Below are 19,316 nucleotides of genomic sequence, written 5' to 3'. Positions count from 1 at the left end.
AAATAGTTAATGACAGAGCTCCATCATTATGTGTCATGCATAATGTTCCACTGCTCTAAACATGTCTGCACTCCCTACCTGTTCATCCCACCCTCCTCCCCAACCCCTGGCAACCACTGATCTTTTTACTGTCCTCATAATTTTGACTTTCCGAGGATGTCATATGGTTGGAATCATACAGTATGTAGCCTTTCCAGATTGGCTGCTTTCACTTAGTGATATGTATCTAAGGTTCCTCCATGTCTTTTCGTGGCTTGATAGCTCATTTCTTTTCATTGCTCAGCAGTATTCTGTTGAGTGGATGTACCATAATTGGTTATCTATTCAGTAATAGCAATTTAAAAAAATTACTGAAAGCCATTGGTTTTCAAGCCTGATCAGTGCAGGCCTTGTCCTGGGATTTCCTCCTCCTGTGGGTCTGTTGGACACGGAGAGTGGACAGGAGCTGAGACACTGGCTTGCAGCCTGTGTTGTCTCCTGGATAAAAACTGACAACCTTTAGCACAAGTTGTTAGTCTGATACTTAATGGACAGCAAGAAAAATGTGCATGATACTTTCCTCACATTTCACTCTTTTCCTTGGCGTTTCTCTCTTTTATTTTGGTGCTATTTCTACATCCGATTTTGGCAAACAAAAGAGGACACAAGCAGACAGACAACACACTATAGTTTTCATCCCCGTGTCTTGTTAGGGGCAGGAAGTGCTGCTGATGGGCGTGTTTCTCTTTTGCAGGCCTGCCATGGAGGCCAGAGGCCGAGGGCTGACCGCAGTGATGTTCCCAATGTTGCCACTGTCCCCATTCTAACAATGCTGTTGTCTCCCCCATCTTACCTACCAGGGGAATCCAGCCAAGATCTTTCCCACGTATTTTAATTAATTAATTAATTAACTAATTATTTTTCATTATGTTCAGTTAGCCAACATATAGTACATCATTAGTTTTTGTTGTAGTGTTCAACAGTTCATTAGTTGCATATAACACCCAGTGCTCCTCACAACACATGCCCTCCTTAATACCCATCACCCAGTTACCCTATCCCCCCACCCCGCTCCCTTCTGTAACCCTCAGTTTGGTTCCCCGAGTCCAGAGTCTCTCATGGTTTGTCTCCCTCTCTGATTTCTTCTCATTCAGTTTTCCCTCCTTTCCCCTGTGGTCCTCTGCTCTATTCCTTAATTCCACATTTTTATTTATTTTTAAAATTCTTCTTCTTCCAAACTTGTGCTCATAGCGTGTGAAGGACCGTGGATGTCCTTGGAGAAAACGAGACTCCGCCACCCTGCCTCGTCTTTCAGTGCTTCCCTACTGTCCGTTCTCTCCCAGGCTCCTAGCCAACCCAAGTCCTGCTTCTCTTTTAAATCTCCCCCAACTTTTCTTGGTATCTCTTTAAGGTTGTTCCTTCTTTAAAGAGATCTTACTGACTGGGGTGCTAGGGGATGGGAATACCGCTCTTCAAAGCTTGCAGTCTGGTGGGGGCTGCAGGTAATCGACCCTGGCAGAGAATGTGAGATGTGCTGTTCCAGGGCTTAGCTCAGGGTGTTACGGCTTACTAATGGGGAGTACTTAGCTTAGTGAGAGAATCCAGGAAGGCTTCCTGGAGGAGATGACGGGAGTTAGTTTGGTGAGGAGTAAGAAGGGTGTTCTTGGAAGAGGAGAGAGCCTATGTAGAGGAGTTTGCTCTTAGGGCTGAGCAAGGCATACACTGTGTCCAAAGCAGAGTCAGCGTTCGGGGAGGGAGGCGTGGTGAGAGAGGGAGGCAAGATCCAGTGATAGAATCTCAGAGTCTTGCCAAGTTTACATTTTATCATGTGGTCAAAAAGAGACCATTAAGGGTTTCCGTTAGATGTGTGCCATGATCTGACTTTGATTTTGAAGGTGTATACAGGCAGCAGTGGTGAGAATGAGAGGAAAATGTCCCAGGTCTCCCCTCCTCTAGTTCCCTTGAACCCACAGCTCTCAGGCTGTGCCCTCCACCCCTGCACTGAAGCAACACTACCTCCCTGCCCCAGATCTCCTATTCCTCTGGCCCTCACTCTTAATGCCTGGCCAAGCCCCTACCCCGAACCCTGATTGGAGCCAGTTCTCTGGCTCCTCTGGGCTGTGCCCTAGTGCCTTACTGTCCGCGGAGAACTCCATCACCATGTAGACCCACCCCAAGTACGCTTGGATGCCTACTGTGTTTCTCCAGGCATGGCCCTCCAAGGCGGGTCCTTTGTTCCCTAACCCATTCAAGTCTGGCTGTTACCTCCACCCCTGCTCTGAGCCTTGCTCAAAACTCAAGTGACTGTGCATGTGGGGGCTTATTGTTGGACTCTTTTATTATGTTCCATTGGTTTGTCTATTCTGATGCCAATGCTGCACTGTGTTAATTAGCATAGCACGGTAGTAAGTATTAGAATCAGTTACCTGTGTTCTTTTGTTTCAAGACTGCATGTTTGTTTTAGATCCTTTGTATATCCATATAAATTCTAGAGTTGGCTTGCCAATTTCCACCCAAACTCAAAAAACCTGTTAGGATTTTGGTTGGAATTACATTAAATCTAAAAACCAATTTGGAGAGGGGAGCCTTGGTGGCTCAGTCGGTTAAGTGTCTGACTCTTGGTCCTGATCTCATGGGTCGAGATGGAGGTCCGAGTTGGGCTTTGCGCTCAGTGGGAGTCTGCTTGGATATTCTCCCCTTCTGCCCCTTCTTCTACTTGCATACATGCTCTCTCTCTCTCTCAAATAAATAAATAAATAAAATCTTAAAAAGAAAACAATTTGGAGAGAATGGAAGTCTTAATATTGAGTTTTCTAAATGTTGGCCATAGAATATCCATTTATTTAGGTCTTCTTTAATTAGCAATATATTAACAAAATATTCTTAGCAATATTTGCTGCCATTCTTTTTTGTTCTTGCTGTTAAACTTATTCCTAGACACCTGGTATTTTTGGCACTCTGTAAATGGCTTCATTTCCCAATTGTTTTTTGCTGGTATAAAGTGTTTTTTGTTTATTGATTTTGCAGCAGAGTTACCAAATTTGCTTATTAATTTGAAGATTTTGTAGGCTACTTAGAATTTTTTACATGCACAATCATGTCTTTGTGAATAAAAACTATTTTACTTTTTTTTCTCTGCAAAATTTATACCTTTATTTCTTTTTCTTGACTTAGTCCTGTCTAGGATCTACAATATAATGTTGAAAAGAAGTTGATATAGTAGACATCCTTCTCTTATTTCTAATCTCACGGGGAATATGTTCAGTGTTTCAGCATTAAGTATATTGTTGACTTTCGTTGTTTGTAAATACTCTCTGTTAGATTAAGGAAGGTCTCTTATATTCCTGGTTTTCTGGGAATTTTTACCATTAACAGGTTTTGAATTCTACCAAATACTTTTTCTGTATCTATTGAGATAAAATGTTTTTTCCTCCTTTAATTTATTAATGTGGTGAATTATATTGATTGACTTTTTAAAAAAACATTTTATTTATTTATTTATTTGATAGAGAGAAAGCACAAGCAGGGGGGAGCGGCAGAGGGAGAGGGAGAAGCAGGCTCCCCGCTGAGCAGGGAGCTGGATTCCGGGGCCTGTTCCCTGGGATCATGATTTGAGCTGAAGGCAGACGCTTAACTGACTGAACCACCCAGGTGTCCTGTTGATTGACTTTTGAATATTGAATTAACCCTGAATTCCTGGAATAAACCCTAGTTGGTCATGATTTCTTGTACTTTTTTACATAACTGTAAATGATTTTGTAATATTTAGGAATTTTGCATTTATATTCATGAGAGGTGTTGGCCTTTAATAATTTTTTTTTCATAATATCCTTGTTGGGTATACACAGGGAAGTGTATCTTCTTCCACTATCCTCTGAAAAAATTTGTGTAAGTTGGGACAACTCAGATATATAGGAATATAGGACCATTCAGGTATTCCTTTTTTTTTTTTTCTTGTGTCAGTTTTGCATTGTTAAAGATTTGGCCATTTCATGTAGTGTGTCAAATGTATTGGCAAAAAGTTGTCCATAGTATGTGTTTTTTTTTTTTTTTTTAATGTTGACCTATAATGTTTTCTCTCCCTTTATTCTTCATTGGTCATTTGTGTCTTCTCCCTGTTCATTTTGGTAGAGTTTTCTCAATTATAGTAATCTTTTCAAAGAACCAACTTTTAGCTTTGTTAATTGTTAATGGTCTGTTTTCTGTTTCATTGATTTTTGCTCCTATTTGCATATTTTCTTTGTTCTACTTTCCTGGGGTGTTAAGTTTACTAGGATTCCACCCTCCTTGGCTTATTGGGATGGAATTTTTGATTGTTCAAAGATTTAATGTGAACTTAAAGCTATTTTACTCTCTAAAGACTTTTTTTTTTTTTTTTTAAGATTTTATCTATTTGACAGAGAGAGACACAGCGAGAGAGCAGGAACACAAGCAGGGGGAGTGGGAGAGGGAGAAGCAGGCCTCCCACTGAGCAGGGAGCCCGATGCGGGGCTCGATCCCAGGACTCTGGGATCGTGACCTGAGCCGAAGGCAGACGCTTAACGACTGAGCCACCCAGGCGCCCTTCTCTCTAAAGACTTTTTAAGAGCATCCCAGAAGTTTTGATATGTCGTAATCACATTATTTCAGTTCAAAATACTTTGTTTCCACTATGATTTCTTCTATTTAAAAGTGTGTTGCTTGGGCGCCTGGGTGGCTCAGATGGTTAAGGGTTAGGCTTCTGCCTTCCGCTCAGGTCATGATCCCAGGGTCCTGGGATCGAGTCCCATATCGGGCTCCCTGCCCAGCGGGGAATCTGCTTCTCCTTCTGTCCCTCCCCCTGCTCATGCTCTTTCTCTCTCTGTATCTCTCTGTCCCAAATGAATAAAAGAAAAAGAAAGAAATAAAAGTGTGTTGCTTAATTTTCAAACTTTTGATAATTTCCTACTTACCATTTTATTACTGATTTCTAGGTTAATTTCTTAATGGTAAGAAAGTATACTTTATGATTTCAATGCTTAAATTTTGTTGAGACTTCCTTTATGCTTCAGTTTCTGGTCTATTTTGGTAAATATTCTATATGAAATTGCAAAAAAATGTATATATTTTGAAGTTGTTAAGTGTTTATTCTGTATAGGCTAATTAGGTCAAGTAGATAGAGTTTGAAAAAATTGTCTGCATTACTGATTATTTTGTCTGCTTGTTCTATCAGTTACTGAGAAAGGGGCATAAACAGTTTTCAACTTTGATTATGGAATTGTTGATTTCTATCAATTTTTGCTTTGGGGAGTGGAATCCTAATAAGCCCAACACCCCAGAAATGTAGAACAAAGAAAATATACAAATAGGAGCAAAAATCAATGAAATAGAAAACAATTAACAATTAAGAAAGCCAGAAGTTGGTTCTTTGTGAAGATTACTATAATTGAGAAAACTCTACCAAGATGAACAGAGAGAAGACACAAATGACCAATGAAGAATAAAGGGAGAGAAAACATTATAGGTCCAACATTTTAAAAAATAATAACCACATATTATATATATATTTTAGAGTTATGTTACTAGATGTATACACAGGTAGGATTGCTTTGTCTTCTTGTTGAATGAGTCCTTTTGCCGTTATAAAATATTCCTGTTTTTATTTAATAATACTTACTGCTTTTAAGCCTGCTTTGTCTGATGTTAATATAGGCATCCAGCTTTCTTTTGGATACTGTTAGCATGGCATGCCTTTTTCCATTTCTTTTATTTAAATTTCCTGTGTTTTTTGTTTTTGTTTTTTTAAAGATTTTATTTATTTATTTGACAGAGAGACACAGCGAGAAAGGGAACACAAGCAGGGGGAGTGGGAGAGGGAGAAGCAGGCTTCCCGCGGAGCAGGGAGCCCGATGTGGGGCTCGATCCCAGGACCCTGGGATCCTGACCTGAGCCAAAGGCAGACGCTTAATGACTGAGCCACCCAGGCGCCCCTAAATTTCCTGTGTTCTACTTGTTTATTGAAGTATAGTTGACACACAATGTTACATTAGTTTCAGGTACAACAGAGTGATTGGACAACTCTGCATCCTATGCTCACCACAAATGTAGCTACGGTATAATGCTATTGCAGTATCATTGACTATATTCCCTATGCTGTACCTTTTATTCCCACGACTTATTCATTTCATAACTGGAAGCCTGTACCTCCCACTCCCCTTCACCCATTTTTTTCTGTACCCCTACCCGCTTACCTCTGGCAGCCATCAGTTAGTTCCCTCTATTTATGGGCCTGTTTCTGCTTTTTTTTTGTTTGTTCATTTGGGTTTTTTTTTGTAGATTCCACATGTAAGTGAACTCATATGGTATTTGTCTTTCCTTGTCTGACTTATTTCACTTAGCATAATGCCCTCTAGGTCATTCATATTGTCCCAAATGGCAAGACCTCATCTTTTTTATGACCGAGTAATACTCCGTCATGTGTGTGTGTTTGTGTGTGTATGCTCGTGTGCGTGTGTGCCCACGCACATGTGTATGTGTGTGTATAACATCTTCTTTATCCATTCATCTGTGGACAGACACTTGGTTTGCTTCCATATCCTGGCTGTTGTAAATAATGCTGCAATAAACATAGGGATGCATGTATCTTTTCAAATTTTTTTCCTTGGGTAAATACCCAGTAATAGAATTACTGCATCTCATGATATTTCTATTTTTAATTTTTTGAGGAATCTCCATGCTGTTTTCCACAGTGGCTGCACCATTTTCAATTCCTGCCAACAGTGCATGAATGTTCTTTTTCTCCACATCCTTACCAACACTTGTTATTTCTTTCTGATTATAGCCATTCTGACAGATGTAAGGTGATATTTCATTGTGGTTTTGGTTTGCATTTCCCTGATGATCAGTGATGTTGAGCATCTTTCCATGTGTCTATTGGCTGTCAGTATATCTTCTTTGGAATAATCTCTATACAGGCTCTGTGCCTATTTTTAATCAAATTATTTGGGGTTTTTTGGTATTGAGTTGTAGAAGTTCTTTATATATTTTAGCTCTTAACCCCTTATTGGATGTCATTTGCATTTATCTTCTCCATTCAGTAGTTCGCTTTTTCATTCTGTTAATGGCTTCTTTCACTGTGCAGAAGCTTTTTATTTTAATGTAATCCCAATAGTTTATTTTTGCTTTTTTCCCCCCTTGCCTGAGGAGACATCTAGAAAAATGTTGCTGGGTCTGATGTCAAAGAGATTACTGCCTGTGTTTTCTCCTAGGAGTTTTATGGTTTGATGTCTCACACTTACGTCTTTAATCTATTTTGAGTTTATTTTCATGTATGGTGTAATAAAGTGGTCTACATACATTTCTTTTGCATGTACCTGTCCAGTTTTCCCAGCACCATATATTGAAGAGACTGTCTTTTTCCCACTGTATATTATTGCCTTCCTTGCCATAGATTAATTGACCATATAAGCATGGGTTTATTTATGGGATTCTCTATTCTGTTCCTTGATCTCTGTGTCTATTTTTGTGCCAGTACCATACTGTTTTGATTATTATAGATAGCTTTGTAATGTATCTTGAAATCTAGGATTGTGATATCTCCAGTTTTGCTTTTCACTTTCAAGATTGCTTTGGCTATTCAGGGTCTTTTGTGGTTCCATACAAATTTTAGGATTATTTGTTCTAGTTCTGTGAAAATGCTGTTGGTATTTTGATAGGGGTTGCACTGAATCTATAGATTGCTTTGGGTAGTATGGACATTTTAACAATTCCTACAATCCATGAGCGTGAAATAATTTTCACTTGTTTATTTTTTTCATCAAAGTTTTATACTTTTCAGAGTATAGGTCTTTTGCTTTCTTGGTTAAATTTGTTCCTAGGGGGGCGCCTGGGTGGCTCAGTCGTTAAGCGTCTGCCTTCGGCTCGGGTCATGATCCCAGAGTCCTGGGATCGAGCCCCGCATCAGGCTCCCTGCTCAGCAGGAGGCCTGCTTCTCCCTCTCCCACTCCCCCTGCTTGTGTTCCCTCTCTCGCTGTCTCTCTCTCTCTATCAAATAAATAAATAAAATCTTTAAAAAAAAAAAATTTGTTCCTAGGTATTTTATTCTTTTTGGTGCAGTTGTAAATGGGATTGTTTTCTTAATTTCACTTTTTGCTACTTTGTTATTAGTATTAGAAAAAACAATAAATTTCTGTGTATTAATTTTGTATCCTGCAGCCTTACTGAATTTATTCATCAGTACTAACAGTTTTTTAGTGGAGTTTTTAGGTTTTTATGTATAGTCTTGTGGCCTTATTTTTAAAGATTATCTCTTGTAAATAAATAGCAAAGGATTGGGTCCTTTTTTGTTTTTTGAAAATCTGGTCCATTGATAATTGTCTTATGATTGGAATACTTAGTTCACTTTTGTCATCATTGTTATCCTTGGGTTTTAGTCTATCATCTTCTATTTATTTTTTCTTTCTGATACTTATTTTTTTTTTTTGTTGTTGTTGTTCCTATATCCTTTTTTACCACCTTCTTTGGATTAATTATTTGTTTATTATTCCATTTAATTTCCCAGCTTAGCTTTTTAGTTGTATATATTTTTATTATTCTTTAGTGCTCACCCTAGAGATTACAATTGCATTCTTCGCATAGTAAAAGCTATTTAAATTAGTACTTTTACCCCTTTTCAAACTACTAAGATCTTTACAGTAGTTTAATTCTATTTAACTTCCTTCTTGCTCTTTGTGCTATTTTAGTTATAAACCTACAGGTCTTTGTTATCATTACTGCTTTAAATTGCCAATGTTCTTTTATAGTTATTCGTATATTTTCACTCTTCTTTTTAGTTTCATATTTTTGGGAGGGGGATCAGTTTCTTTCAGCCTGAGCATCTGCTTTATTCTTTTTCACAGTACAGTTCTTTTGGTGATGAATTTTTTAAATAATTTGTTTGAAAACATCTTTATTTGGATTATTTTCTCAAGGTGTAAAATTATAAGCTTGCTTTTTTCTTTTTAAACCTTTAGCAGTTTAAATATGTTATTGCTTCTGGTGAGAATTCAGATGCCATTCTATTTTTGTTCTCCTGAATGGGATGTCTTATTTTCCTCTGCTTCTTTTATTTATTTTTTCTTCAAATTTTTATTTAAATTCTAGTTAGTTAACGTATAGTGTAATATTGGTTTCAGGAGTAGAATTTAGTGATTCATTACTTACGTACAACACTCAGTGTTCATCGTAACAAGTGCCCTCAAGACCCATCACCCACTTAGCCCATCCCCCACCCACATCCCTCCATCATCCCTCAGTTTGTTTTCTATTATTAAGAGTCTCTTATGGTTTGGGGCGCCTGGGTGGCTCAGTTGGTTAAGCGACTGCCTTCGGCTTAAGTCATGATCCTGGAGTCCCTGGATCGAGTCCCGCATGGGGCTCCCTGCTCGGCAGGGAGTCTGCTTCTCCCTCTGACCCTCCCCCGTCTCATGTGCTCTCTCTCATTCTCTCTCTCTCAAATAAATAAAATCTTAAAAAAAAAAAAAAGAGTCTCTTATGGTTTGTTTCCCTCTCTCTCTCTTTTTCCTTTCCATATGTTCATCTGTTTTGTTTCTTAAACTCCATATATGAGTAAAATCATATGGTATTTGTCTTTCTCTGACTTATTTCACTTAGCATAATGCATTAGCTCCATCCACGTTGTGGCAAATGGCAAGATTTCATTATTTTTGATGGCTGAGCAATGCTCCATTGTGTATATATACCACGTCTTCTTTATCCATTCATCAGTCAGTGGACATTTGGGCTCTCTCCGTAGTTTGGCTATTGTGGATAATGCCTCTATAAACATCGGGGTACATGTACCCCTTCAAATCTGTATTTTTGTATCCTTTGGGTAAATTCCTCTGCTTCTTTTAAAATTTCCTCTATATTTTTTGTTTTTAACATTTTGACTATCAAGTTCCTGCGTCAGGTTTTGTTGTTGACTGTATTTCACAGTCTCTTCTGTTCTGTTCTTTATTCTCTTTTCCGCCTATGATTCAGGTTGACTACTTTTTCTTGACCTATATTCGAATGTACTAATCCTATTACTGCTGTAACCCATCTGCTGTCAATCTATCCGATTAATTTAAAATATAGGGTTTTTTCCCTAGAATATCCATTTGATTCTTTTTTCTCTTGTAAGAGGTTGAGACGTAATTCACATACCACACCATTCACCCATTTAAAGTGTACAAGTCAGTGGTTTTTAATATATTCTCAGAGTTGTACAACCATCACCCAAATCAATTTTAGAATACTAAAACATTTTTAATCATGGTAAAATACACATAATGTAAAATTTCCCACTGAACCATTTTTAAGTGTACAGCTCAGTGGCATTAGGACATTCCCACTGTCTTGCTACCATCACTACCATTCATCCACAGAACTCTTTCACCTTGTAAGACTAAAACTCTGTACCTATTAAACAATAACTCCCCATTCCCCCCCATAAATACAGGTTTGATATGTATTAACTTCTGACTCTTGATGGAGTCTGAGACACAGAGAGGTTGGTGCCATTACTGGAAAACACAAAGTGAGTGAGAGGCAGAACAAATCTTGTCTTCCCATTTGAGGTTCCCGAATTATTGAAATGTTTTCAATTAGCAGTAATCGCGCCTCGGATAAACCTCATTGGCTACGATACTGCCACTGTGCAAAGCTTATGAAATGTTTGAGTGATGACTTGTTTAACCTTGAGTTCACTACAGCCTAGGAGCCCAATTTAGCTTAGATGATTATGGCTTCTATTGGAATTATCCATCCCATACCAACAACAGCATCCATGGCCACATTTGTAGGAAAGGGAGTCTGAAGGATATGGAAACTATACAAAAGGGTTTTGAGAATTAGACCTTCCCAGGGAATTAGCATCTTATGGATTTTTTCCAAGCACAGGGAAGCTGTGTGGATAAGACGTAAGGTTTGAGAATTAGCTGAAGCATATCTCACGGGGTTGGTTAGGAGGCAAGAGAGCATTGCCTGCCTGAAGGCCGAGGCCTTTGTAAGAACTCATGACGAAGCCTTCCTTTAAGAAGTAGTAGTTTCTGTGTGCGTGTGCTCTTACCTTCCTAATATGTTGAAAGTTTTTGAAGGCAAAAATGATACTCTGTGCTCATTAATCGACAAGTGTCCACATATTTGAATTAGAGCATATGAGAAGGAAATGCCCCAGTAGAGTGATAAGAGATGGTCAGAAAAAGTCTCTTACAAATATCATCTCTCCCAGTAGCCTGCTTAAAATTCTTTGACTTTTGTTTTTTTGCTCCTTATTATTTGTTCTATGTTTTCATATTAAGCAGAGTAACAAATCAAAACAGTTATAACTGTGAGAGTATAACATTTGTTCTATGTTTTCATATTAAGCAGAGTAACAGATCAAAACAGTTATAACTGTGAGAGTAGTGGTAGGGGGCTGGTCTCTCATGACCTTCGGTGAGGAAGAGAGGAGTATGTGCTCCACTGTTAGACCGTGGCCTTGTGGGGCGAGGGCCTAGTGTGGAGTTTCCGAAACATGGCGTGCCCCAGAGACATGGATGGTGGTGCCAGAGATTGGCTGCGTTCTTCCCAATGGTCCAAAGATGAACCTGCAGAAATAGTGCAGGTAGTGAATGTAGAGTCAGGCATGCTGTGAACAGATTGCCAGATCCATGTGGGGCTATATAGGAAAGAGACATGAAACCTCATTGAAAGGCAACGTAAAGAGAAACAATAGGAAATAAAGAGTACTAAGCAACAGAAAAGACTTGCCTTTTTTAGTTACATTTTTATATAACCAGATTTCTTTGAAAAGGATGTGTATAAATGAAAGGCTTCTATTTGAATAGGAAGAGCAACAAAAAGCATGGCAACACTTAGAGGAAAGAATGGGACCTTGTAAATATGTCATTTTAAATGTTTTACAGAACCCCTTACGTCTTACTCCAATAAAAATGTTTTGTTTTGTTCTTTAAAGCAGGCACTAGAACCGATGAGAGAGTAAATATGAGTGTGTTTTGTGCTCTTTGGAAAAAGTTATGACAGAAACATACCTCTGTGTATTCACCAGTTATTGATTGAACAACACTAGAAATAGAGCTCTGTGTTTAGTGCTTTGGGAATTTTAGAGGAAATAAAATGACTTCAGGTTGAGGCTTTTGAGCCAGGTCTGCAGGAAAGGTATAGCCGGGGACTGGCAGGTAGAATTGTCAGTTGGCCAAACAGTGTAACTTCATGATGAAATAACGAGCTGTCTGTTTGACTCCATCTGACTAGCTGTGTGACCTTGAGCACATGAGTTATCCTCTCTAAACCTTGGTGTTCTTTTTTTTTTTTTTTAAAAGATTTTATTTATTTATTTGTCAGAAAGAGAGAGAGCACAAGCAGGGGGAGCGGCAGGCAGAGGGAGAGGGAGAAGTAGCCTCCCCGCTGAGCAAAGAACCTGATGCAGGGCTCGATCCCAGGACCCTGGGATCATGACCTGAGCCGAAGGCAGACGCTTAACCCACTGGGCCACCCAGGCATCCATGAACCTTGGTGGTTTTATCTTTAATGAGGGCAGTGTCTATCTTGCAGGGTGTTGTGGGGATTAAATTAGGTAATGTGTATAGATTAGAGCAGTGCCTGGCACATCGCTAACACTAACTAGTACTGCTATTCCTGTTGTTGTTGTTAGCTCAGACAATGATCTAAAAGAGTAATAATTACTTCCCTCATGAAGATTCTTGGCCCTGGGAAGTATTGCTGTTAGGAAGCTCATCTTTATTCCTGAGCACATAGGTTTGAACCATCTGATGACCTTTCACACCCCACCCTTCATGGAGCCTTGGTTAAAAGGAGAGGCCCCAGTCACAAGAGAGATTTTGCATAGATTTTGCACAGAGGGCTAAAGGCCAGACCAGAACAGCCATGCTGAGGGCTCACTCTGCCTTCTGTTCCTGGGTACAATCTGATTGCACATTAAAAACATCTTGGTTGCTTGTTGAAAATACATAGTCTCAAGCACCACCACAGTCTGTTGATTCCCTGTTCCCAAAACTCGTATTTTTAACATTCTCCTCCATTGGTACTTCTGTGGCCATCCCAGCTCCTGACCAGCATTTGGAGTCACCTCAGACCATTTGGAAACTTTCCTATTGGGCTGGTAGTGGCCTCATTGCTATTCCAGGTTTTACCTGCATGTTCCCTGTTTTCCTGGATCTTGGGATGTCTTTGAACATTGACCTACTGGCTCCTTGGCTGTCCTCCTCTCTCATGGCCATGCCTTCTCTGAGTTCTCAAAGCCTGCACCATCCCCCATATTTGAATCAACAAACATTTACTAAGCTCCAGAGAGGCAAGGTGTGCAAACAAAGCAGAATGAATTCTTGTTTCCTTTGCTCTTTGTGCATTGCTCTGTGACACACACCTCTTTAGACTGTAATAATGATCATAATTATACCATAAAAAAATAGCTCCTGTTTATTGGGCACTTACCACATGCCGGGCATATACTGGGCTAAGTGTTTGATGCTTCTCATCTAATTTTGTTTTATTTTCACAATTCAGTGAAGAAGACTCACTCCCATTCTATAGGAGAGGAGATTGGGGCTTAGAGTGGCAGTCTGCTAGGGAACAGAGCTGACATTCTCATTGTGGGACTTGGAAGTCCTGTCTTCACCACTTTGTTGATCCCGTGATTGGTATTTGCAGCAAGCTCTACAGATCCTTTAGGGAGGACTTGAAACTTAAGTCCATCAGTCCCTCCCCCCTCCAACCTCTTACATATGCTAAATGCACCTGACAGGTTGGGTTAGTCAATGAAGGGATGCAGACTTGCTTGCAGAATGCTCTGAGAACCCAAGGAAGAAGTTGTGAAATGGGCACAATGGGACATGTCATGGAGGAGGTAGCAGATGGGCCATGCCTTAAGGGAATAGGCTTGGTTTGACAGATGACACTGAGACCAAGCAGATTTTCTCCACTGTCACAGCTGTAATGATTCAGGACTTCAGTGTCATAACATATCTGGGGGGTTTGGGTGGGGCTTAGCCTATTTTTGGTACTTGTTGATATGATTGTGGTAATATTGATAATCATCTTCCTTGAGCCATAGTTTACAAAGTGGAGTTTAAAATGTGGAAAACATATAAAAGTGTTTAGATTTTACAGGTTTCCAGAGGAAACAGAGGTGGAAACAGAAGGCTCCTAGTGTAAAAGATGGTTATTTTAAAAGACTGCCTTGTGTTTGTTGAGGATCACCCGAAGAAGCATATCTTGGTGCTGATCCCTGTCTAAGAGGAGTCAGGGATGCCAAAGACTAGGAAGTTTTAACCAGGGGGAAAATAGTATCAGGAGGTAGGAGTGAAGAGGGGACCCTCTAGCCTGAGCAAATAGGATAGCCAAGGCCTGGAGGTATGAAGCTGCATGGTACTTTCAGGGCACGGTGAGCTGCCCTGCAGGGCGCTGGAACATAGTGTGTGAAGAAGGGCATGGGAGATGAGGCTTGAAAGGTGGGATTGTGGGGATGCCTGGGTGGCTCAGTCGGTTAAGCGTCTGCCTTCGGCTTAGGTCATGATCCCAGGGTCGTGGGATCAAGTCCCGTGTCGGGCTCCTTGCTCAGCAGGGAGCCTGCTTCTCCCACTCCTACTCCCCTTGCTTGTGTTCCCTCTCTCTCTCACTGTGTCTCTCTCTGTCAAATAAATAAATAAAATCTTAAAAAAAAAAAAAGAATGGTGGGATTGTGGAGGGCTTTGAATTCGGGGTACCCTTTTGTTGGAGGTATATACAATATTCATCCTAGACTTTAACTCCAGCATGGGGGATTGATTTTTATATCCTCTTATCCAGTAGGGGCCAAAGGGAGGGCCTTTAGGGAGCATCCCACATAGTTACCTTGCCTGTTTTTCCATCATCCCTGTTGGTATAACAATGTGTATGTTGTCCAGGTTATTGTGGGGTTCTAAAGAAGCTCCATGAACTTCGTATTACAATGCTTTAGCACTTTACATTGTTTCCATATGAATCTCATGTTTCATTCTCATCATCAAAACAGATAGAATATCACTCTTGGATCCAATAACCGTTATCACTTACTGAGTTCCTAATACGTGTTCCCACTGTGCCAGGGCTTCACAGACATGATCACTGAATCCCCACCATTGTGCAAGGGAGTCGTCATTTTTTTCTGTTTGCCTGTTGAGAAGCCAAAGTTTAGAAAGCTTAAATAACTTTCATAGAGCCCCCATCCCCGGGTTTAGAAACCAAACTTGCCTTACTGCTGAGTCCATGTTCTTTCCAGCCAGCTCTGCTGCTACCTCTGTCATACTGCTGGGGGACCTAAGGTCCAGAGAGGGTTTCTTTTTTTTTTTTTTTTTTAAGATTTTATTTATTTGACAGAGAGAGACACAGCGAGAGAGGGAACACAAGCAGGGAGAGTGGGGGAGGGAGAAGCAGGCTTCCCACTGAGCAGGGAGACCGATGCGGGGCTCGAGCCCAGGACCCTGGGATCATGACCTGAGCCAAAGGCGGATGCTTAACGACGGAGCCACCCAGGCGCCACTCATGGACTGGTTTTGATGTGTATTTCTGATCAGAAAATTAGTACTTGGTACTTTTTACCTTTATTTTTGTTTCATAGACATGTTGGAAGTTCGTCAAAAAAATTCCCCCACAACACAAGTTAACATCTGTAAGAGTCCCAAACTTAGTAGACAGTGGCCCTTGTGGGGGGCAGGTGCATTGAAAAAATAAAGCTTGGCCCCAATGGCATTTCCTTTTACCACTTGTGGGCTGGCCCGTGATCACAGGGGCACTGACAGAGGATGTGAAAATGCCACTGCTTGGTCCAACTTGTTCCTGGAAAAGCAACCTGAAATGTATGACAGTAACACCATTCTTTCAAAAAAGGGAAAGAGGAAAGAAACAGAGCTATCCAGTTTTCATTTCCTATTGGACACCTGCCACATTTATTCTGCCTCTCCCCTGCTTGTAGTTAAAAGCTAAGGAAATACATTGACCATCTCTTATTTTCATCCTACTAAGCTTGTCTGTCTCCAGGGCCCCATGGAGACACACCCAGCTAGCTGGACAGCACTACCATTGTGGTGAAGGAAACTTCCTTGCTTTATTGAATGTTGTCGAGTCTAATCTCAAGCAGGCAACACAACATAAAGCATAGCTTCCATTGTCTTATTTTTCTTCTAGAGTAAGAATCTGGTTTTCTTGGTCTTTACTCTTCTAGAATGTGGGCACACTTCTCCGCTGTGATTCATATACTAAACAGAAATATTTGTGTAGAGGGCTTAGAGGTCTTCTGTTTTCACAGAATCCAATCCAATTTTCTGGTTCCCCAAATTAATCCTTATGACCATTTATTATGTCTTGGGAGAAGTACTTTCAAAGGTGTTACTTCTAAATATGTATCCTGTGACCAGGAGGTAGATTTCCCAGCTAATAGCTTAGTAGGATGAAGCTGGCTTGTGTTGCTGGGCTTAGTTTAGTTTACTTTCATCTGAATTTTTCAACAGTTCGCAACCTATCTTGCAATAATAAAGCTTTTATTAGTTTTCACATCCTTTTCCTGTCTGTTATTTAGTTCTGTTCTCAACATCCCTATGTGGATGTTGAGAATTTTATGAAAAAGGGAGACAGAGGTCAGGAGCGATGGACTTATTCAAAGTCTTACGGCTGCGGAACTCAAGATCAGATTTCCCAACCCCTAGGCCAGTTTTCTAATTCTTGCCTGATTGAATCCTGAACTTTTCTTTGTGATTAATATGAACTTTGTTTTCGACATCTTCTTTTAAACTCTACCTCCTGTCCAACCTACACCAGACTTAAGCACACATGTTTGCACATGCATGCATGGGTCCCCACATGGGGATTCGCCTTCTCCTTTGCTCCCCTATCAGACCTTGAAAATTTGAATTCTTTACTGTGTCCTCACACACTCTTCACTGCTAGAGCTAAGTGGGAAATGGAGAAGGAAGTTGGAGCAAAGGGAGCAATTCTGGTATTGGGGGCGGGGGGAGCTCAGAAGTTTCCAGCATGATTTGCCTGAGTCCGTGGAAAGCCGTTCCATATCTGCCCCAGTTTAACAGTACAGATGGACTTTGGAAAATTTGAAAATAATTACAGAGAAGGGGAACCTGGTTTCAGATGATGCCATTCTGAACTGAGTTAGTATTTATAGCAAGGAAACGGAGAGATTTTTATATTGAAAAAAATTTCCCCTGTATTAAGGACCTAATTCACTTGGGACGGCCACACAGTCACTCCTACTCAATCCTCAAGAAAGCCAAACACTGGCTCTTCTTTTTCTATATGCTGGTGATTTTCTTCGAACAGCCATTGTGTGAAAAGAGGTGATTCATTTGTTGTTGTTGTTGTTGTTGTTATTTCTTCTGTGACTCATTCATGGACTGAGGAGTTCTCTGGACTAGATGTAGTTCCTGCAGTGATGATATCTCTAAAACTCAGCTTTCTTTCGGGCAGTCAGTTCCCTGGCATATCAGCCCATCATGGTCTGTGTGTGGAATGAGACTTGGGTAAGACTCCCTGCCTGTTTCCATCTGGCCTAAATATGCTGGAAGCACTGTCTACCTGGATGGGGAACATCTTGAGTGGTCCTGTCTGAGTGGCTCTAGCACATGTTACCCAATCATGGAAAGAATTTTTCCAGAAACCCAAAGGATTACTTAGAGAGAAGGATGTAACAGTTCCTATTATGGAATATTCATGGAACTTTCTCCCCAGTTTCAAAAGACCTAATCAAGATTTTAAAAGTTATCATAGTGGAAAATGCATAGGCTCTGGAGCCAGTGAACCAGAGTAACATCTATAACTAAGCCTCCGTATCTTCATATATAAAATGTAGGTAACAATGTCTGCCTTGCCTTGTCACACACACACACACACACACACACACACACACAGTTACCTAATACATTGTGATGCCTCTTCTCAAGCTTCTTAGTTTGTTTCTTCTCAATATGTATTGGGTGCCATCACCCTACGTAGAGCTTAGGATCAGAGTAGAGAAGTGGGTGGAATGACTCTCTGCCTATTACTGCTTACATCTGTCTCAAGACTAGACAATTCAGCTACAACCAACTTCTTTCAGCCTTGGATTGTTGTAACATAAGGCAGTCCACATTATTCTTTTCTTTTCTCTGAGCTTCCTGCTGACCCACCTGTTTGTATAAGCTATTTCTATATTATCTTTCATCAGTATGCTTCTGTAGGGACATTGGGCTCTCAACAAGATGCTGCCTGTCAATCTCTTTTTGGGGAGAGTCTGTTATGGGAAGATTACTTGAGGTAGCAAGCCCTGTTAGTGGGTAGCTTCTTGTGAGCACCCATTACAGAAGGTGATATTCTCCGACCTATAGCCCTCATGTAGTCCTGTCCATTATGGCTGCCTTGGCATGCCTTGACCTGCCTCTGGGATCAGGTTTATATTTGAGCTCATGTGCCTTGTCCAGTTTCCAATTTCATGTTGGACTTACTTAGCAGTTGTTTCAGACAAAGCCTGGACTAAAGCTTGTCAACCACGAAGGAAGCCATTTTCAGGGTAATTGAGATGGAAGAGATGGACAGAGGAAGACAGAGCATGTTTAGTCCAAATTCTTGAAGTAATTTAGCATTTTGTGATATGTTAATATTGGTGCCAAATTAAAAATGTCTTTGTTTATCAATAAGTGTTCTTCCAGAACCTCTTGGTGTTATTTTGTCAGAGGCTAAAGATAGTGCAGTAAATACAATAAAACTGCATTATGTTATTTAATTTGGATTTCACTAATTAGTATTGCCTCCTGTTTGCATTAATTTTCTGTTAAAATAATTTGATTCATTAAACACTCAATGAATGGCTTGTTTGCTAAGGAAGGTACTGTGTATAGAGTGGGCCGGAGATGGGAGATGGAGGCATTAATTGAGAAGCCACTATAACTGGTTTTAGTAGAGTAAAACTGGGGAACTTTCTCAGGCTTGAAACACAAGAAAACACTCTAAAGCTTGAAATAAAAGCTTCTGCGGAAAAATTATGAAAATAATATAAGAAAAGTAATTGAGGGAAATATATAGGCAAAAGTTTAATATCTATAATATGTTCACAGAGATGAGAGAAATATCGAGATGAGTGGGAGCAAAATGGAAAAATGGAAAATTCACTCAGTGGGCAATAAGCAGACAAGTAAATGTTCAAATTTCTAATAAGTAAAATGGTAAATGAAACAATAATGAGAAATTTAAAATATGGACTAGCAATGGCTAAATGAGGAGGTTGTCACATCCTCTTGCTAAAAAGTAACTCTAAACTTGACGAATTTGGTGAAGATAACAATTTCGGTGCTCTAGAAATTGACCTAAGTTATATAACCATCTGAGAAACATTTATA

General features: G+C 40.1%; 1 protein-coding gene and 1 pseudogene across 2 annotated transcripts in view; one reads left to right on the top strand and one right to left on the bottom strand.

Annotated features, from left to right (window-relative positions):
* KCNH1 (potassium voltage-gated channel subfamily H member 1) overlaps positions 1-19,316 on the top strand; it is a 370,040-nt gene that overhangs the window by 88,657 nt on the left and 262,067 nt on the right. The window lies entirely within an intron of this gene.
* LOC123847315 (U4 spliceosomal RNA) lies at positions 10,475-10,623 on the bottom strand (annotated as a pseudogene).

This window comes from Mirounga angustirostris, unplaced genomic scaffold (genome assembly GCF_029215605.1).
Source record: "Mirounga angustirostris isolate CCGP_5_RB_7025 unplaced genomic scaffold, mMirAng1.0.hap1 SCAF_6, whole genome shotgun sequence".
Classification (NCBI taxonomy): Eukaryota; Metazoa; Chordata; class Mammalia; order Carnivora; family Phocidae; genus Mirounga; species Mirounga angustirostris.
The sequence above is the reverse complement of the archived record's forward strand: the minus strand, read 5'-3'. Positions and strand labels throughout refer to the sequence as shown.